This window comes from Echinops telfairi, unplaced genomic scaffold (assembly GCF_000313985.2).
Source record: "Echinops telfairi isolate 266 unplaced genomic scaffold, ASM31398v2 ScPeMD7_60;HRSCAF=208, whole genome shotgun sequence".
Lineage (NCBI taxonomy): Eukaryota > Metazoa > Chordata > Mammalia > Afrosoricida > Tenrecidae > Echinops > Echinops telfairi.
Window position 1 is genome coordinate 35,138,497 of NW_022103958.1, and position 21,977 is coordinate 35,160,473.

General features: G+C 47.4%; 1 protein-coding gene across 1 annotated transcript in view; it reads left to right on the top strand.

Annotated features, from left to right (window-relative positions):
* Positions 1-21,977, top strand: part of PLEKHA7 (pleckstrin homology domain containing A7) — a 104,111-nt gene that overhangs the window by 2,450 nt on the left and 79,684 nt on the right. Inside the window, exon 2 of the mRNA XM_045290984.1 lies at positions 9,316-9,399. The gene's annotated coding sequence lies outside the window, so the exon portion shown is untranslated. The remainder of the gene's footprint in view (positions 1-9,315; positions 9,400-21,977) is intronic.

Sequence of the window (21,977 nt, forward strand, 5' to 3'; positions counted from 1 at the left end):
CTATAAATGTAGGCTCATAGATCTATTTCCCCATCCTCATATAATATATTTGTATATGTACATGTCTTTATCTAGAGCTCTATAAATAGAGGGTACATTTCTTAATGTGTTTGCTGCGTCATTAGGTTACGTGTTTGGTCTTAATCTTTTCATGGATATTGACGATCCTGTGAAATAAAAAAATCAAAGTTCACTATTAATCAACCAGCAATCCTGAGTGTTGGGGTCCCATGATTGTGGGAGGGAGTTGGGTGCAAGGTGCAGGTTACTGGGACAGAAAAGGTGCTTTACAGAATGAGCTGGCCGCCGAGAGCATCTGAAAATATCTGGGTTTAATCTGATGACATCTCAAGATTTTATAGATCAGTGAACAACTTTTGCTCTGTTACACCCAGGGCTTGGAAAGGACAGACTTTCCACAAGCACATGATCAGATTCACACGTGCTTGTGTCCAGGCTCTTGAGTGATGAGAGGAGTGCAGGTGCCAATTCCTTGGGTCTTGCTGTTTCTGTGCATCAAGAGAACCATGAGAAATAAATAAATGGCTGCTCCCAGCCCCCCAGGAAGGAACGGAGGCTCTTCCTGGGACAGGGCGAGAGAAGGGGAACGAGAGCAAGCATGTGAACTACACCGAAGGCAAATATAGAGAATGGATAATCACTCACCAGTGTAGGCTTCACTCCAAATACGCTCACAGTCCGCAAAAGGGAGGTACAGGTGATGTTTGTATTATCCTCTTGTGTTTGGAATCACTCGATAATTTTCCCTTTGGTTCTCTCTGTTCAGTGTATTAACCCTCCTTGCAGGGATGGGGGAAAGTTGCGGAGGAGGGCTAATTTCTCCAAATTATATTGTAACACAGTTGGGGGAGAGCCAAGGATGAAGCATTTTTGGCATATTAATGTCTCATTCTTCCTTCCTTTGGCAGTAAGAGTAGAAAGCAACTGCTTTCTGAAAGCTGATGACCCATTAGATGCTGGTCTCTCTGTGATCTGAGTCCAGACTCCTGTAGTGATTAACTAGCTCATTTGGAGGCATGGCCTTGCAGCAAGGTAGGAGTGTAGGCATTTCTCATTCACTCATTCAGCAAATATTTCATGAATACCTACTCTGTGTCAGGCACTTTTATAGACTGTTTTTTTTTTTTTTTTTTCAGTTTACCCTCCCAACTGCCTTTTGGAGAGGGATGCTATGACCCCCATTTACAAGTGAAAGAACAGGCTCAGAGCGGTAAAGTGGCTCACTCTGTTTTGATCCCACATCTCCTGACTCCAGGACTCTGGGCAGACTTATGCTGAACAAGGCTGGCTAGGGCTGTGCATCCAGCTTCCACTTGGAGAGAGACTGGGACCAACATTGTTTCCTCAAAGCCAAGCTCTCATGCGCCTGGAATAGGGGCCTGTTACGGTGTGGTCCTGTGTACCCAGCTATTGTAACTCTTGACATTTTCAAAGCAGGGCAAGCTCGAAAGCCCATTTAAATAAGATTCTCAGCTCCCTTAAGGAACAACAGAGATCAGCAGTGGTGACACTCGGAGCTAAATGAGCAATTTTGTGAAAGTGCTAAGTAAATAAAATAAAACAGGAGGAGATATTTGGAAAGTGCAATGAAACAGAAGGAGCTATTTGGGTGGTGGCGATGTTTGAACAACAAAATTGAAGCGAATAATGTCATGGAATTAGACATGTGAAACATGTTGAAATGGGCAAATGTTTTGCTGCCTGTCTGTTTACCATGGAGAGTGAGAAACAAAAATCTTCAAGGAGATTAAGGAATGTTGAGGGAATGGGGTGATGCTTGCTGTACCGATGCTTGATGGCTACCTCTCATTTCTGCAGCCCAAATGAGACATGAAGAAGTGGGGACCTCTTGTGTTCCTAGAATTGAGTTTTTTCAGTTTCTAGTTATGGGACCTCAATAGGAACATTATTAAGTTCCCCAAGATCCTTGGCTTCCTTGAGAGATTGGGAGTTAGAACAAAGACACTAAGTGCCTTAAGACACCGGAGGCAGTGTTGAATGGGGCTTCACACCTGCCGGCAATACTTTGAGTGTCCTGGGGTCACTTTGAGAAGCCCGAAAGCCAGAAAGTGATAACTGAATAGCAGCTACCACTCAGCATACCAATGAAAAGAGGGTCCTTTTTATTTATTATTTTAAACACTTTTATTGGGACATAATTCACATCATACAACTCAGTAGTTCCATCATATCAAGAAGAGTTGTGCAATCATTACCATCCTCCCATGCTATACCCACAAGAAACCACTAATCCAGTTACTGTCTATAGATTCACCCATCCTGGATTTCATATATTAAAAAACAGGAAACGCTAACAACAACACCAAAATAGAGAAAACCCTCAATGTGGTTGTTGATGGCCTCCTTCCTATGTGGAGTCCCTGTCAGTCTCAAGCCCCCTGGCCCTCTCTTTGTTCTCTGCTCCGTCTCTTGGGTTGACTGTCAAGACTTCTTGAAGACCTAACTCAGGCCATTCCTGCTCTGGGGCTTGTGAGGACGTGTGTATGTACAGGGATGGTTCCATGTGGGGCCCGCCTTTGGGGATGGTCCTTGGTTCCCGGCGTCTCCCAGATGAGATTGGCAGCCTCTCATTCTTGAGGGCCTGCTCCTGGGATCAGAGCAGGGTCTGAAACTAAAGCTAGCCTGTGCTTTGCCTCCTTTACCAAGGACTCTCAGTAGCCTGAGGAAAAGTAGGAGCCCTCCTATGGAGGAAAGAAAGGCTCTGGGGCTCCCTTGAAACCAACCACCTGGCTCCCAGCCGGAGCATCTCCGCACCACCAGAGAGCAAGGTGGCAATTCAGGTTTAGGAACAAGTATTTCAGCGGATGTGTTTGTACTTGCCCCATGCTCTTTTAGACAGGATGATGAGACAGGAGAGCCACCTTTCTTTTATTTTAGTACTCTATGTTTAATATTTTGAGGGGCAGTCACCAGGTTTTCAACTACTGCTGTGCTAGTTTACATTCCCACTAGCAAGAAAGTTCTACAGATGTCTCATCTCTCCATTCATGTTCTTCCATCTTTCTGCTCTCTGTTCTTTACATTGGTTCATTTGTAAAAATCATTTTATTGGGGGCTCGTACAACTCTTATCACAATCCACACATCCATACAGCGTGTCAAGCACATTTGTACATTTGTTGCTCTCATCATTCGCAAAACATTTGCTTTCAACTTGAAGCCTTGGTATCAGCTCCTCATATTTTCCTCTCCCTCCCCACTTCCGCTCCCTCTTGAACCCTGAGAGCCGCCTTTTTAAAGAAAATTATATTTTGAGTTTTTGGTGAAAGTTTATATAGGCAGTTAGGTTCCATTTGAAAATTTTCATTGACATTCTATAATGACATTGCTTTTGAATGCTTCGGACGTGTAGGGCTTGGGGACTGGTGACCTCTACTGAACACAAACCTCACACTCAGCATGCTCTTCAGGTGTGCTCAGTTTGGGCCCTTTTCAGTTCTCTACTTTCTCGGCCCCGTACTCCTCTCTGCTTTTGAGTCAGTGTGGCCTTTGGGTCTCATGCTGCAGGCTGTTAAGGCAGGCTCCCACCTTATGGCTCATGTCCTGGGTTTTGTGGGCCACTCTGAGCTAGTTTGCTGAAGGGGAAGCTTGGAGGTAGGCTTGGTTCTGGGTTTGGAGAATGTTTCTGGGTGACAGGCTCAGGGGGTCTGCCATGCTCTACTATTCCGGTTTCTCTCTCTGTTGTTTTAAATAAGAATCTGAGTTCTCCATATTTTTCTCCAAAGTATTACAATCTCAGATCAATCAGTGGTAGCTAGGTACCATCTTGTTCTTCTGGTCTGAAGATAGATGAGAATGTGGCTCATAAAGTTTTGTTTTTTATTATTAAATATTAAATTCTTAATAATTGTAGAATTACAAGCTGGTAGCACCTGAAGCTTCTCCTGGGGGCTAAAAGGTGGGCACAGCAAGTAAATCTAGAAGACTACACTCACTACATGAGTTTGAGAATTTGGTGCTTGGTGAGGGCAAGCGTGGAGTAATGGAGAGAGATCAGAGCAGGGGGCGGTCATGTGCAGGGGTCCTGGGAGTTGACTGTGGTTGTGGAGAAATCATCCATCCTCTCTGGGCCTCACTTTCCTCACCTGTAGCCTGGTGGGGAGGTACCTAACCTACCTGTCAGGTTTCTGGGAAGGCTTAGTGAAGTAGCCATTGGAACCCAAGCTCCCTAGGCCAGAGGGCTGACTCAGAAGCCCTGCCATTAGCAACTTGGGTGTTTTATCAGAAATGACTGAATTTTGAAATGTCAGTATTCGGGAGACTTTACCCAGATGATCTCTTTTCTCAATGTTACCCTGATGATCTCTTTTCTCAATGTCTAAGTCTTTTGTTGTTTAAACAGTGTTCAAATAGTTAACTCATAGCTTGGAGCCTTAGTCTCTCTGTCTCTCTCTTTCTCTCTCTCACTCGCACAATGAGATAAACATACCTGCCTTATCCGAGTCAATAGATAGCTTCAAATCAGATGACTACAACCATATGCAACTCAAAAACTTGCTGCCATTGAGTCAGTTCTGACTATAGTGGCCCTACATAAAACTTCCTGTAATTGCAGAAGACGGTGACGATGCTGGTGGCCCATAACTCCTTGTAAACAGGGCAGCACATCTATGTTAGAGCAGCAAGGTTGGTTGTAGGTCTCATCAACTGATGGTTATTACTTTTCTATCCACTTTCGAAAAGTGTAACTTTCTTTGCTCTAATTTTGGCATGCAAAATGTATCTTAGTGCCCGCACCTTCCAGCTCAGGATTCATTGACCCAAGACTCTAGGGTGCTTTCAGCTGGTACAAGTCAAGGAGGGTGGAGGAGAGATTTGCTTTGAAGGTTGTGCAGCACATGTGAAGTCCCTGTTGAATGCTGCTCCAGCACAGAGATGATCCGCTCTCTTTGTTTAGCTGAGAGCCACCAAGCGGGTCTGGTGGCAGGATCCAGGGCTGCTTGAGGGCTAGGTGGGTATCACACAGTGGATGTCATTCCGAACTTTGGTCTGGGGCCAGTGGTGAGCAGTAAGAGGGAAGCAGCCACAGGGTGCTGTCTTCCTGATGTCTGTCTTTAGGACTCCCTGATCATGGCCAGAATGCTGCCAGTCCCACAGATTCCTAATGGAAGGGGGAGAGCCCGTTAGGATGTGAAGAGGACAGAATTTGGAAACTGAAGACCTGAGTTCTTGTCTTAGCTCACTTAGCGATGAAGTTAGATTGAGCAAGTCACTTAGCCTCTCAGCACAGTTTCCTCATTCCTGAAATGGGAGCAGTTGGCATTAATGCAAACGTCTTGTAGATGGTAGAACACGCCAGAGGTAACGGTGGACAGTGGTGCTGTTGCTTTATGGTTGTGTCTGTCATGAGCCAGGCATTACGCCTGGCTCCTCCCACTCTCCCTCCCCCTGCCAACCAAGGCAGGAATGAGGCAGGTCCAGAGGGGGCTCAGATTAGAATTCATGTTTTAATGTTCCCTGATGAGTAGAGATGACTTTCTAGAAGAATCCGGGTGTAAAGGAAGCCTAACCCTTGAGCACATGGTACGAGGATTTCTGAAACAGGTGGTGATGGGCCTGTTTCCCTCTCTGTCTCCATGCTCATGCCCTCGCTCGGCTTTTTATGGGAGACCAGGCTGCTGCCTGCCAGATGAGGTCAGAGGATTGCAAGGGCTCACCGGGGAGCAGGAGCTGGGAATTCAGAGGCTGCCTCTGGCTGGGAGGTGAGGGGGTGGCAGGGGTGGTGCAGAGTTGCCCGGCTCTGGGAGCAGCCCAGTCATCAGGCTCTGTCTGCTTCCTACCTGGCTTGCTGGCGTTCGGGGGCTCTCTGAACCTTTGGTGCTCAGCTTCTCCCACACGCAGAATGCAGGATGCTCTGACTGCTGGAGAGGTAGAGTAAGAATACTTGTAGGCCTAGACACTTCTGTTGTAACTGTTCTGTTATGCTGACTTAGACCTGCTGGTCTCTGGGGAGCCTCCACACTGAACTTTGAGAAGGAACTAACTTAACACTGCCAAACAGAGGTGATCTGTTAACTCTGTCAGAGAACACAGTTTAGCTGTCTGAATTAGGAGCCTTTAAACATGTCTCTAGCCTTTGATGGAGTAATTTTACCGCTGGGACTTTAACCCCAGAGAATGACTTGCATAAAAAGTCTATGCTATTAAGTGTATTTTAGTTACAGTGAGGAGAACCACCTAAAAGGTGTAGGAATGTCAACCTTTCTAGAAGGCAGTGAGGTGGTGTACATGGTTAAGTGCTGGATTCTTGTTCGATGTGGAGATACTTGGGTTTACTTCCAGGCCACTGCGATAAATGAATAGCACAATAGAGCAAGTCACACGAATTGTTCTTTGTTTCCTAGTGCATATAAAAGTTCTGTTTATAGAGTTAGTCCTGTGGACTAATGAACCCCCAGATATCAGTCTCCACACCCTGAGACCAGAAGAACTAGTTGGTGCCTGGCTACCCCTACCAAAACTTGCAAAACTCACTGCCACTGAGTTGATTCAATCTCATAATGACCCAATGGGCCAAGGTAGAACTGCCCCTGTGGGTTTCTGAGGCTGTAAATCTTTTGGGAGCAGGACAGTTTTTTTTCTCAAGGAGCAGCTGGTGGGGTCAACTGAACTTGGGGTTAACGGCATAGCTTCTTACCCACTATGCCACGAGGGCTTCTGTAACCCCTTTAAAGCTACCAATTGCTTTTAAAGGGATCACATTGGAAGGTCCTGGATAGAAAGGAGGAAAACTGTGGAGAGAAACCAGACTCATTGGCTAGATAGAGACAGGACCTTGCCCTCCTCACCCCAAGACCATGGCCCTTCATCACCCTGTCATGGTCTGGAACTGAATTCACCTCCCTGTTAGAAAAGCCAGCCATTTAGGGTCAAAGGGCAGCATCTATCCAAGAGCAAAGCCAAGCGAGCTAGGAAAAGAGGCAGCATGGAAACGGGAAGTACAGGATAGAAGTGGCGTCAACAGTGATACATTGAGGGGATTGGAATGAAACAAAATGGGGATTGGAGGGGATTGAAGTTGAAAGAAAATGTGCATGAATTGTTGAGTGTAAAATGGATGATCCACTGTGGTTTTAAAGTTATGTTAATACACTGCTGTAGTCGATTAAGGACACAATGGCATTATGCAAAAGCTCGGAAGGGTGTGAGAATTACTGAAACGTGACTTGGAGACTGAGTCACTTGCTGTGGGAGAAATGGGGCTGATGGGCTTGTTCGATGCAGGGTTCCCACAAACCTTCCACTGGTTAAAACAAAAACAACAACCCCTCAATACCTGGGGAGCACAATGCGCTGCAGTGCAATGAAAGGAGGTGTCTGTGCTGGTCCAAGGGCCAACTCCACCTGCGTCTTCGCAGACAGACCTAGAGGGCACAGCCTCAGAAGCCTTCCCGTGCCTTGTCTGCCCACACGGGGTCACCAAGAGTTAGAATCCCCTCGACCGCAGCAACAAAACCACGTGAATTGGGTCCTTTAGCATCTAAAGTGATGCCCAGAACACGCGCATCCAGCAAACATTTTTGAGTGGTTATGTGGAGAGCAACATTTACATCCATATGATAAGACTATTCTTCACCTATTTCAAACGAAAAGTTCTTAGTGATATAGGCAATCTCTATGTTAATAGGTAGCCAAAAGAGAAGTTAAAGATTTTAATATAAATTATAATCACAATTTTTAAAAAAAGTAATTGAAGAAAAGGAAAGCTTGGAACCAGATGTCCAAATATCTCTCGAATTGGTGAGGTCACAGGTGATTTTGTTTTCTTAATTTCTAAAATGCTTACGTATTTTGTGATTTCACATTGTGATATGTGTTTTGAATAACGTGTGATTCCTGGTGGTGTAGTAGAATGTGTTGGACTCTAACCTCAAGTTCAGTAGTTCAAAACCATCAGCTGCTCCTTAGGAGAATGATGTGGCTCTCTGCTCCTGTAGAGATGTACAGCCTCAAACACCCACAGAGGCAGTTCTACCCTGTCGTATCGGGTCACCATGAGTTGGAATGGACGTGGTAGTCAGGAGTTTTTGGTTATTTGTAAAAGGAGGTGTGGCAGTTACATAATCTTCTGTCAACTTGTGAAGCATGGAGTTTAGCCTATCAATCAGGTCACAGCTTGATGACCTCATTTGGCGGCGTGAAAAAGATAAATAGCTCACTAGAGGCCAGATGTACAGACATTCTGCCTGTCTTCTTGCTGACAAGCCACATGGAGACCCCTGAGGGATCCAGAACGCTGGAGCTGGAGGAGCCACATGAAGATCCCTGCCAGTGTGGAGATGCTTCCACCACCACTGCATCCACAAGACTTTCTACCCTCTGGTCTTGATCTTACTGCATTTGGTGTCGTTGCATGTGTTGTGTGTGTCTGAAGAGGAAAGTATAGACTGGTATCGGACATAGGGGCTAATATTGGAATTAGGGACTCGATCTGGACTGGGCTGGGATGTTTTCTCAATATACAACTGCTCTTTGACATAAAGCTCTCTCTTATACACGAGTGTCCTGGATTTGTTCTCTGGTCACCCCTGACTAACACAGGAGGAGGCCGCCTTATTTTATTTGTAGAGCAAAACACAAGCTTCCGGAGTCAACTACTTGGGGCCCCGAGAATGGGAACCACTTCTCCCTCTTCCTCCTCCTCCCCCTGCCCCTCTCCCCTTTGTGGATGCACAAAACACCTACACACTTTGGTTGTGCCTGTCAGCTTGGCGAGGAAGCTGATCCCTTCCAACTTCAAAAGGGTATTAGAGACGACACAGTGTTGAAATTGTGCGGGTCATGTTGCAGAGACATGCCCGTACATTTATATGCCATCAATGAAGTGAAGACATTTTGTATAGGGAGAAGAATTTTAAGAAGATAGAATTTACTGGGTGGGTGGCTAATTCTTAGAATTCCTTCCTTGGTTCACGGTGGTTGGAAGTGGTTGAAAGGGTGCCATCTGTTGTTCTTCATTCTTGTTTCAGCTCGCGCCACCTTACAGTAATTCCATGTTCCATGTCTCAGTTCTCTAAGAGGGAGTGTTCTCTCAGAGCCAAGACTTCCCTTCGAATGAAAATCCCCGCATTTTAGGTGGGCTTTGGCGCCTGAGCTGGAAGATCTTGTTTTTTTTCCACTGGATCAAAGGCCTGTCAGAGAAGACATCTCGCTTTCCCTCCCTGGGAGGAAACTTTGATGACTAAGGGGTCCTCTAACATTACTGACCTGTTGTATTTGTGACCCCATCCACTCACATGCCTTCTCAGTCCTGGTCTCTTTCTTTTCTCTTTAGCCATAACCAGCACACCACAGTGTTTAAGCATCCTGTGACGGGGCAGTTTTCTCCAGAAAATAGTGACTTCATTCTTCAAGAAGAGTAAGTATTTTTGTCTGTTCTCTATATCCAGTGGAATTTGGGAACTTAAAGGCATTTGTTCAAAACAAAGCTTGTTGAACCATCGTTTTTCTCAGAAAAGAGGGGCGTGGAGTGGGGTGGTTGATTCAAGGGGAAATGTGGGAAGATTTTTATTTTCAGTCTCCCGACTTCTCTCCATGGGAAGACGCAGAGGAAGAAAGATGGGATAGAGACGTGCTGTGATTGGTGGTATCATTAGACCCTCTCGAAAGCTCTTGGACTCAAAGAGGCATCCTCGAGAAGACCCACTCCTCTTGTGTGAACATTTCCTACACGGATCCTCAGACCCAGCCGAACCAGCCTCCCAAGCCAGGCTCCAATAATAACAGTCCAGAGCCACAGTGTAGACAGAACTGGGCTTGGGGAAAAGAGCCCAGGTGGTATCGAGGTTCAGTGCTGGGCTGCCAACGGAAGGGTGGGCCGTCTGCTTCTATGAAACCCCCTGGTGCCCTTCTGCACTGTCCAGTGGGGAATCGACTCCCAGCAGTGGATTTGGTGTTTTGGTCTTGAGTTTGAAGAGGACTGGCAGCACCCACTGCCCCTGAACACTCGACCTGCTGTCCCTGCCGTAGGAACAGTCCTGCTCACCCGCTTATTGCAGTGGGGCTTCTGAGGGTGCTCAGAGCCAGGTTCTACCACCCAAGCCTGTCTATCTCAAATGCGTGTGCATCTCAAGCAAGAAGGGTTCCTTTCTCTGCAGGGAAGGCTGAGAAGTGTATAGGGTGGCTCTGCTCTCTCCGTCTCATCTGAGACATTTCTGTTTGAAATATGAATCGAGCGGCGTTGACTTTCCGGGTTTTTTTTGGTTTTGTTTTGTTTTTTAAGTCATTTTTTTCCACTGCCAGTCACCTAGACCAAATTTAATCTTAAAATGAATTGTTGTTATTGTTAACAGCTGTCACGTCAACAACCAGTCCATGGGGTCATGCCCATGAGATAATGCTGCCAGATCCTATGTCAACCCACCATCACTTGTGGGAGGGACCATCGTGATCCATAGGGTTTTTGGTGACCGATTTTTGGAAGTAGATCACCAAGCCTTTCTTCCTACTCCCCTTAATCTGGAAGGGCCATGGAGACCTGGTCAGCACCATAGTAACACACAAACCTCCACTGACATCTAGTTATCAGGTGTGCATGAGGTACATTGCCAGGAATTGGATCTTGGTCTCCCACACTGAAGGCGAGACTTTACCACGGTAGTCTAAATAAATGTCAGGCAGTCCCAGGCTTACAAATCACAACTCACCTATTTGTAGGTGAGTTGGGACCGGCACATATGCTTCTTATTTAGCCCTATTGTAAGAAAAGCTCCAAACCTTTCCAGTGATTTAAGAGCTGAACGTGCTACAAGTGAAGGTGATTGTGATGAAGAATTGGCTGCTAGTAGGAGTTGATTCGCTGTTTGAAAGTGAGGGGAAATTTACATAACATGAAAGGGAGACTAAGAATCATTATGATTTTTTTTAATGAGTTATTCTTAACTGAGTACTTACTGTATTGAGGGCGCTTCAAAAAGTTCATGGAAAATAGAATGGGGAGATAATGGAATTTTCCCACAAACTTCTTTGAAGCACTCTCATAGAAGTATTTATATGTTTGCAGCATTTGCCTCTCCTAATACGTTCAAAGTTTTTATTGTGGAAAACATCAAACATATGCAAAAGTAGAGGGATGGTAATGAACCCAATGTATTGATTCCTCACCCACCTTCCGCAGTTTTCCAAAGATGGCTGCTTTTGGACTCACCTGCATTTTTTCACTCATCTCCTGAATTATTTTGAAGCACATTTCAAATAAATCACTTTATTTCTTCAGTATTTTCAGCTTAGAGTCCTTAGCCTACGGATTGCTTAAAGCGAGACAACACTGACATCCATTGCCAGTTTCCAAACTACACTCTGCCATCGAGTCGATTCAGCACAGAATTGGACTGTCCTTGTGGGCTTCTGAGACTGCAGTCTTTGCGGGAGCAGATCGCCTCCTCTTTCTCCTGAGCAGTGGCTGGCGGGTTCAAACCACTGACTCTGTGATGCACAGCCCAACAAGTAAGCCACTATGCCACACTGTGTAAAATGCTTTGCCAAGGATCGGGCATGCATATATCGTTTAAAATAATCATCCTCAGGGGTAGACCTTGAGCACCATTTTCAAGATGAAGAAGCTGGAATCTCAAAGTAAAGTCACGAGCCCAAAGTAGCATGGCTGGGAGTAAAAGAGGTAGGTGTCACCTCAGGCCAGCCATGCTCCAAGGTCTGTGCTGCCTTGGGGTGGGGAGAGAGAGAGAGCGAGAGAGCGAACTAATGGCTGTCTTGTCTCTTAGACAGCAAGCATTTTTTTGTGGAAAGATAGAGCCAGAATGTGGATTCCTCAAATTCCTACTTGAAATGAGTTTATTTATAGAATCCTAAGGGTCAGGCACTCTTGGGAAGGCATTGAGCAGACCCCTTCCTTTAGATGGCTTGGAGACAGAGGCACCACCATTTTGAAAAGCCTGGGTGGAGGGTGCAGTGGCACATTAGGAAGCTAGTCACTTCGACAAGGACTCAGAGTCTCCACCACTACCTGCCACGGTCACGTGGCCCTTTCCTTTCCTGCCTCACAGCAGCCTTTGTTTCTTACTGAGGCGGGTGCCCCTTTGGCCTATCTCTCTATTCCTGATTGCGCCCATTTTCCAAAGAAAAGATGTTTCCGCTTGTCTAGGTTCCCTTTCCTCTAGATCCCATTTCATGAAGGAAATAGGGATGCTTTTCTCCAGTGGTGGATACAGCTGTGTGGCCAGACAATCCATAAGACTGTGCTTTAGGTGTGAGTGGCGGTACTGGGAGGGTAGAGGGAGAGTGGGTTGGAAAGAGGGAACCGATTACAAGGATATATATATGTGACCTCCTCCCTGGGGGATGGACAACAGAAAAATGGGTGAAGGGAGATGTCGGACAGGGCAAGATATGACAAAATAACAATTTATAAATTATCAAGGGCTCGTGAGGGATGGGGGAGGGAGGGGAAAATTCGAGGAACTGATGCTGGGCGCTTAAGTGGAGAGCAAATGTTTTGAGAATGACGAGGGCAGTGAATGTACAAATGTGCTTTACACAATTGATGTATGTATGGATTGTGATAAGAGTCGTATGAGCCCCTAATAAAACGATTAAAAAGAAAAGACTGTGCTTTAGGTATAAAGAGGATAGATTTCTGTGATACATATTCAAATATATAGATTCCTGCATATGTTGCATGTTTACTAAGTGAGTGCCTACATTATGTCAGGGCTGTGCTGGACTCTGCAGTTATCTATGGCAGCAAGCAAGACAGACATGCCCCTGTTGTTACTGAGCTGCTTATTGAGTCAAACCATACCGCCATCGAGTCAATTCTGACACACGGCGACCCTACAGGACCGAGTAGCAATTACCCTGCGAGCTTTCAAAATTGTAAATCTTTATGGGAGTAGATAATTATATGAGAGACCACAGGCTTGGGAAGCAGTCGTGTTAGAGAAGGCATAGGGTTCAATGGGAATCGATACAAGACAGCTCTCACCTGACTTGGGAACCATGTGAGCGTCTCCCTTTCTGGAGGAGATGCGGTTAAAATGGCGAGCTGTCCATCAAGGAGGTGAGCAGTCTGGGCAAAGACCAAGGAAGGATTGAGAAGAGCATGCGGAGGGTGGAGAAGGCTCCCTGCCCACCGAGAAGCCCAGATGTCAGAAGCACCCCTGAATTAGAGTGAACAATGAAGAGCACAGGGTGGATTCTGACATGAGTTGGGAGGTAAAATTGCTATGTCTTTGGGTGATTTATTGGCTTTTATGGAGCGGGAAGAATTTCTTGAAGGGTTTGGCTGGAAGACGAGGGAGGAATTAGATAACTGAAAATAAGTGAGCTTGCGCATGCGTGTGGGGGGTGTCATTCCAACTGGGGACAATGCGACCAGTCTTGGTAGGGTCAGAGGGCAAGATGACTGACTTGCAGTGGAGATTTGTAGTGTAAATAGAAGGTTGGAGACAGACTGCAGTCAACTGTCTAAATTCCTTCCTCCAGAAGACACTCCTGTTTACATCCTGGGGAACTCTGGAAAGTGACTGAGCCATCATTTCTCCTCACAGAAACATTTGCTTTAAAGTATGAAAATGAATGAAATCCCCGTTTTGTTCCCTTAAAATTAAAAACTACATCCACTCTAGGTTCTGATTCAAAGAACTTACAAGACAGGGCAGAGGTGCTCTCTGAGTTTCCCCAGCTGTCCATCTGTCCTGGAGCAGATGACCTCGTCTTTCTCTTGTGGAATGGCCGGTGGGGTCCAGCTATGGACTTTTTTGGTTAGCAGCCCATCCATCTCACCTTCACTACTGGGGCTCCTTTTGTTTCCGTCACAGAACTTAACTTGATTGTGTTGTGTGTTATATAGTGAGAATGAAGGCTGAGTTGAGATGGCCAATTAGGTCCTTAGAGACTAAAGGTGTTGTTTGGAAAAGAAAAATGGTCTCTCTCCCCAGCCCCGACTACTCCAAAGAGGGCTAAACATTGGGAGTTAGAACACATTGAATCTTCTTGCCTAAGGCTCCAGCCCCAGATTTTTGGAGCTAATTTTCTTGGAGCAGTGGTTCTCTGAACCAGCATCATATGGGAACTTGTTAGGAATTCACATTTCATTCCCATCCCAGGTCTTTTGAATTAGAGACGCTGGAGGGTAGGACTCAGTAAGACCTTGGCCCGGCCCTCTGATGTGTGGCTGTATTATGAGAACTACTGATTTAGACTACTTTCTGTTCCCAGCCTCCCTATGTAGGTCAGTGCTGGGTCATTCCAGCTCTACCTGCTGCTGAGAATTTGCCTTTCTATCCCAACTACACCTGTCAGGACACACATTTTAACGTGATCTCATGACAAGTCCTGTAGGTTCTCAGGTAATTCATATGTACGCAATGTCACATGGCCGACCATGCCTACCTTCAGGGTGGCAGGGAAGTGCATTTCTACCATGTGCCTGGGAAGAGCACCGGCAGTATTTGTTGGGTAGTACTAATGACTACTCTCAATAAGTCATTGTGCAGATTCATACAGGAAGCGCAGGCCCTTGGAGTTTGCCAGCTATAAGCTTCTTTGATTGCAGGATTAGAGTACTTGTCTTTACATTGCATCTTTTGTGCCCTGCTACCTAATTTTTGTCATGGCCCTAGAGGTGGGTGGGCATCAGTTAGTGGGCTCCTGTTGACCACAGGGAGGGAAGGGGTCTTGGAGATATGTCTGTACCCCTAAGCCAATAGGTATAAGAAAACTCTTCTTGCAAGAGCGTATATAGCCCCAGACTGCATTAAGTACAATTAAGTACAATGTGTAGGGAAAAGTAGGGATCGTTACATCATGGTCTCAGTGAACTTCTTCATTCGTTATTTGATGGAGCACTGAGGACATGCCCTGACACCCAACTAGCGGCTTCACACATCTGGTGGCTTGTCTATTTCTGTGATGCTGGACGCTATGCCACTGGTACTTTAAAAGCCAGAGTCACCCACGATGGACAGGTTTCAGCAGCACTTCTGAACTAAGAACTGCCTAAGAAGAGAGGTTTAACGATTTTTTGAAAATTGCCAGCAAAAACCCTATATGTCATAGAATATTGTCTGAGACTTCAACTCACTCACTGTGAATGCATCCTCAAGGGAGGCTCTCCATCACTCGAGAAGGACGTGGGGCCAAAACACTGCCATCGAGTCAATACCGACTCATGGTGACCCTATAGGACAGGGCAGAACTGCCCCTGTGAGTCTCCGAGACTGAAACTATTTATGAGAGTAGGAAGCCCAGTCTTTCTCTCTCAGAAAGGCTGGTGGTTTCGAACTGCAGACCTGTGGATAGCTGCCCAACGTGTAACCATGATACCACCAGGGCTCATTAGTGAAGCCGAATGAAGTTCTCAATGTGTCAGAGTGACACAGTAGCTCCAAAAATGAACTCAGACTAGCCATGGTTATGATGGTGGCCCAAGACCATGAAACCCTTTGTCCTGTTGGCCCTGTGGTCCCTAGGCATCAGAGCTGACTCCGAGGCCGCTCACGGTAAGGATAAAGGCCCACTGTGATCCTGGAACTGAACTTCACAAGTGATATTGTGCAATCGAGGCTCCCCTTCAAGGTGGCGCCGATGGTCCTTGATCTCTCATGTGTAGGTTACAGGAGGAAATATGGGGGGTGGGGGTGGAATGTGGTGAATGTCTTTGTGAAGGACTGGCAGGTAGAAGAATGGTGCATTTGTCTTGCGGCTGCCCAAGACAGGAGACCAATCAATGGGCGCACAGGCAAATCTCAGCTCAGTCTGTCATTCTCTGGGAAAGGAACTTTCCAGAATCTTCTGCTTAGGAATCGAGAATTTCACCTTAAATATGAAACCTATCTTTTAGTAGAATAAGGGTTAGCTTTGTTTTTTTTGCTAACTCTAGCAAGAATGATAAAGTAACATTTTTTCCCCACATTTAATGGGAGCATTTGTGATGTGCTAGGCACTTTTCTAAGGACTTTTTTGTGTCTTTTCACAACCTCCTTGGAGGAAGATACCATTAGTATTGTGGATCGTGAGACACAGGTCACACGGTTTGCAGTCTGGCCCCAGATCCTGTGCATCTAGCCACTGTGCTATCCTGCCCCTCAGTTTAGTGGTATTCAAGGGTCAGTGCCCCCCTCCTTGGCTGTATTCAAATGTTAGCATGTGAAGTGGGCTACAGCTGCCCAGAGATTGTAATTGTTCGTGCGGGAAGGAGATTTGGTCTGTGATAACTTCACGCTTGCTTGAGAGACACCAAGCAAGTCTCTTGATGGTCTTGTCTCCAGAAAGTAGTCTCCAGCCTTTATGAGAGGGCCTGATAGCCAGTACCTGGATCATTTGCACATCTGTGCTTAAGCCGCCTCCCCTGCTTAATTCTCAACGACCTCCTTGGACTGTGAGCAAGAAGCTGAAAGGGCCACACCCCGGGTTAAACATGGGCTGAGGAACCTCCAGGGCTGTGGTCTTGGTGTCTGGTGCCCGTGTGCACAGGAACGTTGTCTCCTCAGTGCTGGGCTGCCCAGGAAGCCACCGGCAGTACACCTCTGCAGCTCTCAGGGAAGAGGAGGAACACATTCCCGAGTGGTGACGCTGGCAGATGAGTGACAGGAGACTGTGTCCATGGATCCCTAGGCTCTGTCGAGCATTTGATGTTGAGGTGGAGCTGAGGCTTGAGAGAGAATAGGTGCTTTGGAAGTTCAGAAGCACGCTATTGGGCTTAGAGGCCAGCTGCAAGGTACCCAAGATAGCCTGCAAGCTTCCTATTGGCAGAGTCCCTTAGCCCGGCCTGCTTTTCCTTGCATCCTAGTGAATTTAGCCTTTTCTTTCCACTGGGCTCTGAGCAGCCCACAGTTTTCTCACTGGAGTGTGTGGAAAAGACACATGAGTTGAAATCTAGAATGTTGTGTGTGGTGTCTGGAGGAGAATAATACCACTGACAGAGAATCACGCCCAAGGTAAGAACTACCTCACTCGCCTTTGATTTCTTCTTCGCGAAAGGGTGTTCATTTTACAGGCTGCCAGGCAAGATATTCTTAAGCCATGTGCTGATTGTGGCTCTGGGGTGGGGTACCCCTGCTGCTAGGAGACGGCTGCCTCCACTTCCTGCAGTGAGACACTGAGAAGCCTAGAGACAGGCAAAGAGGGATTCGGAGCTCTGAGCTTCAAAAGGGGGCTGTCTGGGTGCTCATCAACTGAGCCCTGGGCTGCGGGGCTGCTGGTATGTTGCTGTCTGAGGCTGATACAGCAGCACCTTGTCTCTAGAGACTGGCAGTCTTGGGCTAAATCCGCCTGTTGCATTCTGTTGCCATGGCAGCAGAAAAAGGGAGACCATGGAAACACCTGGTAACTTGGCTGTTTGGGTTTCGTCCCTGGACTAGGACGTGGCATCTGTGACAGTCACAGGTAGGGAAGAGAGATGCCTTTAGTTCACTCTAATGCCGCCCGGGTGCTTTGGCCATGGCGGTTTCCAGGGGCCACTGACCCTGGGGAGATGTTGTTATGGCCACGTTGCATCTACGGCCGTGGCTCTGTCTGTGCTGGGTGGGATGCTGCCGGGGGTGGGGGTGGGGGCTTTGCTGTGTGCAGAAAGGGGGTCGCTTCCTGCAGACAGTGTTTTTGTTTGCTCCTCTGACTTCCTTCCTTGCCCTCTTTTCCTTACCTGTTCCCCGTCCAGGGACTGTGCAGAGGGGCTGCATTAGGAAATGCCATTTAGCTCTGGAGAGAAGTGGCTGCTTAGCAAAGCCGGCAGGAGCAGAGTCTAGAGGAGGGCTCGCCAAAGCCTTGGGTTAGAATCACAGCATCTCAGAAGCAGCAGACCCAAGATGGAAGGAGCCATGCGGGCCAAGGGCTGGCTCTGCCCGGCACAGATGCAGACACGGGGGCCTGGACAACGGCAGGGACTGGCTCAGGGTTGTGCAGTAGGGCAAGGCATCAAGCTGCCTGCAGGGCAGTGCTGTGGTGGAAGTGGCGTCAAAGCCTGCCCCACTGCTGGAGGCTCACTGGGTGCTTTTCCATGCCAGATGAGGGGTGCTGCTTGGGCTGGTGTCCAGCTGCCAGGGTGGGTGAGAGGAGGAGCTGGGGCTTGTGCTTGAGAGAGGGCAGTTGAGTGGGGAGGAACACAGAAAGCCAAGGTTAAGTCACAAGGCCTCAGCAGTTGCTGAATGAAAACCCGTGTCAGACAGCCTCCCCCAGGGTGTTGGGAGTTTACAGTGAGCGTTGGCGGTCTGTCTGTCTGTCTCTCTTTCTGGAAAGGAGAGGGGGTTGTGGGGGTGGGTGGAGGTGTCTGTTTGGGACAAGAACTTTCTTTTTTTTTTTTTAAATCCTGCTCATTATGCATAGCTTTTCCCCAACCCTCCTGGTAGTGGGTGTAAGTAAGCCCCCTGAGAAATTCACTGGTGTTGGCAGTTATGCCCTTGGCATTCCCTCCTCTCACATCTCAGTAACTGCACCCGAGCTCAGTATAGACTCCTCGAGGGCAGAGCAGGCGTTTGGAAGCATGTAGTGTGACATGGGTGTCCTGTTTCTCTATCACTTTCTCGCCTCCCTTGTCACAGCCTTGTTGACTCCCCACACCCACCATTGTTGTTCTGGAGAAAGCAGATTCTCCCCAACCCCCTATCCTCTAAAGAAGCCCCCCTATAAGGCTTCCATGGAATGGCTATAGGAAGTGATCCTTGTTTAGGAGCTAATTGTTTGACACCTTGAACTTTCTGGAGAGGTCTTGGAAATAAACATAAAAATATTGTTGGGCTGTAAATTCTGGAGACTCAATTGGTAACACTATCAAATAATGTTTTCAATTCAGGATATGTCTCCAGGTTTTCCCAGTATTTATTTCAGTCTACTTTATGAGTTGAGCAGGTAGTTTTAACTTTGTATCAGCACCATTTTGCAATAGAGGCTACTGTGATTTGTGGGTGCTGAGTAAGTTGTCAAGCTGTAAACCCATTGATCCTGGGCTTTTTAAAGCCACCTTGGGATCCTCTTGGTTGAAGGGGTCGGTGCTGGAACTGAGACAAGCAAGCTTCTGCTTCTGCCCGCTGACCTTGGACTTGTCGCGGGATTGCTTTCTGTGGGGGAGAACTCAGGTTTTGGGAGTCCAGATCCTGTCTGGGGCACATCATTCTGTTCCCTCGGTTTCTTGCCTGTGAGCCAGTGAAGCGTCTGACACACCGCAGGCACTTGTCAAGCACAGCTGGCCTGACCTGGTGGTGATCAGAGAAGGACCTGGTGCCTCAGGGTGAAGCTTGCCTTCCTGACCGATTTTGACAGTGATTGGGTAGAGAAAGCTCTTGTGTGAGCCTGCTTCCAACTTAATCCAATTGTTCTCAGCGGTTGAGAGGCAGCTCAGGATCCCTTTAACCAAAACCTGACCTAAAATCAGAACTGAGAGGGTAAGGGCCTTGGAGACTGTAGCCTCCCTTTCCTGCTACATTGGTCAGTGTTCTGGACCTGAGGTCCTGAGTTGGCAGAAAGAAACTGCTTCTTTACTAGGTGGAGAAACCGAAGGACAGAGAAAGTCCTTCCCTGCCCAGACCCAGCTAACACGGGCTCCACCAAATTCATAATGGAATCAAGCTCAACCTGAGCCATTGTATCACTTTCCTGCCCGGCTTCTCCAGACAGATTTTGTCTGGTCCTAACTTCCTTTGTTCTTTCTCTGTTGGGAGGTAGTTGAGTTTATACCCCAGCTCCTTGTTTTGAACGTCAGTCCACACCCGAATGATCACCATTCATGTAACCCAAGTCAGAGAAAGAGAGGGCTTTGTTCAGATCAGCCCCCTGTACGTCCGAGTCCAGATAGCACAGAAACCTGGCAACCAGGCTTTTAGCTTACTAGATCTTATTTAAGGACGGACACCCAGAGCCTGCTTTGCGCAGAGCATGCAGTGTGTTTGGTCTCTTCTCCAGGGAGCGGTGTGACTCATGTGCCCGAGGGCATGCTGCTGGGAATGGAACCATCTTTCTCCGGGCCAAGGCTCTTCTCTGTGGAGGGGCACGGCTACTGGGTGCAGCCGTCAAGAGAATACACGTGGGTCTGAAGAGCTGAGGACAAACCACTCAAGTGCTCTGTCAGGCTCCTAAGTGGAGAACATGCCTGTAAGATGTAGCCGGCTGAAACAAATGTACCAAAACACACACCTCCGAGTGAGTGATGTCCCTTTCAGGGTTGTCGCCTCAGGAGGCTGCACACACACACACCATTGATCTTCCCATTACTCAAAAGGTTGTGGTAAACAACCTCTAGGAATTTCTGACAGAGCCAGTTTTTCAGCCAAGTGAAAAAAAAATTTGTTTTTGATACTTTCCCCCCTTTTTCTTTCACATTTCTATCTTTGGATATACTCAAGCGTGACCACCCACCTCTGCTGTTTACCTTTTTAAGTTTCGATCCTGGGTGACTTTTGGTTATTTCTAGAAGTCCCACTTGCCCGTGGAAGGAAATTGGAGCACTGTATTCGCTGTGGGGAGAGTCCAAGGAGCGTCCTTGGAAGGCAGGTCGTGTTACCTGGTCCAGTGGGCAGCTGCGTTCAAGCTTTGTTCTTGGGGAGAATCGGGCCACAGACAGCTAATGCCTCAGGACTGCTCCTGGAGTTGGGATCTGTCCCTGCTCGGGGGGAGCCCTTTGGTCTGATGGTGAAGACATTTTTTCTTCTTTCCTGTTTAGCTTTTCATTGGGAATTAGGTGAAGGTGTAGAGAGCCAGGCAGTGTTCTCTCCAGCAATGCAGACACCTTTTCTTTCATGCCATTGATTGCAATCCTACAATGTGCTGTCACTCCTCCCACGGCCTCCCTGCGCTTCCTGTTTCCGTTTCCCCCTTTCCTAACCCTTCTTGACTCCTGAACTTAGTCCTTTGGCAATGCTACCCTTCGGTCTCTAATGGTGGATGGTTCTAAGGAGTGAGTACCTCTCCATATAGACCGGTTGTTTGACTGAAAATTGAGCCGAGCCGCAGGGGTGGGTTCCGTTTCAAGGCTGGGGGGGGGTGACTAAGACCATAGTTTTGAGAGTTCTACCCATCTCTGTCCAACAAGGTAAGTCTGGTCTGTTTTATGATTGTGAGTTTTGTTCCACATTTTTCCTTCCAAGGGTGGTGTCTTTCAGAGTGGTTGGGTATGGTGGCCAGGAAGCATCTAGTTACCATATCTGCACTCAGTTACTTTGGACGATGCTTTGTTTCCATGAAGCTGCAATTTTCTGCACTCTCCTTTCCCCAGAAGGGGAGAGAGCAAGAGTCACACCTCCAATGGTGGCTCACAAACTTCTTAAACCACAGGAAGACACGTTTAAAAAATAATCATTTTATTGGGGGCTCGTACAGCTCTTATCACAATCCATCCATCCATTATGTCAAGCACATTTGTACATTTGTTGCCATCCTCATTCTCAAAACATTTTCTTTCTACTTGAGCCCTTGGTATCAGCTCCTCATTTTCCCCCTCCCTCCCCCACTCTCCCACCCTTCCTCACCCTTGATAATTTATAAATTATTATTATTTTTTCATGTTTTACACTGTCTGACGCCCCCCTTCACGCACTTTTCTGTTGGAAGACATGTTTTCTGTCTGTAGCTATAACACAGTTCCCTCTCTGGGGAACATTTTAGCTTCCATCCAGTTTGGACGTCAGTCACAGCTCCTCAACAGCCAGTTGCCCCGGCTGTGGTGAGCAAGGTCTCTGGAGTCCATGAGGGATGGAGTTGTCTGTGTATGTTTTTTCCTCCTCTCGCCTCCCCCTCACACCGTTCCTCACTCATGTCCTATCTTGGGCCACAACCAGTCCTTCTCCAGCTGAAATTTGTTCCCCGTTGGCTCCCTAGGCTGTGGGACTATCCTCTTTCCCCACCCAGGCCTGCAGGATGGTCAACTTCCCAAACGATTGATTGGAAAGAGCACCCCCTGCCAACCGGCAGCTAGTGTGGGAGGGAATCCAGGGCGGATGATCCCTACAGGACCAGTGGTGTGAGTGGCGATACTGGGAGGGTAGAGGGAGA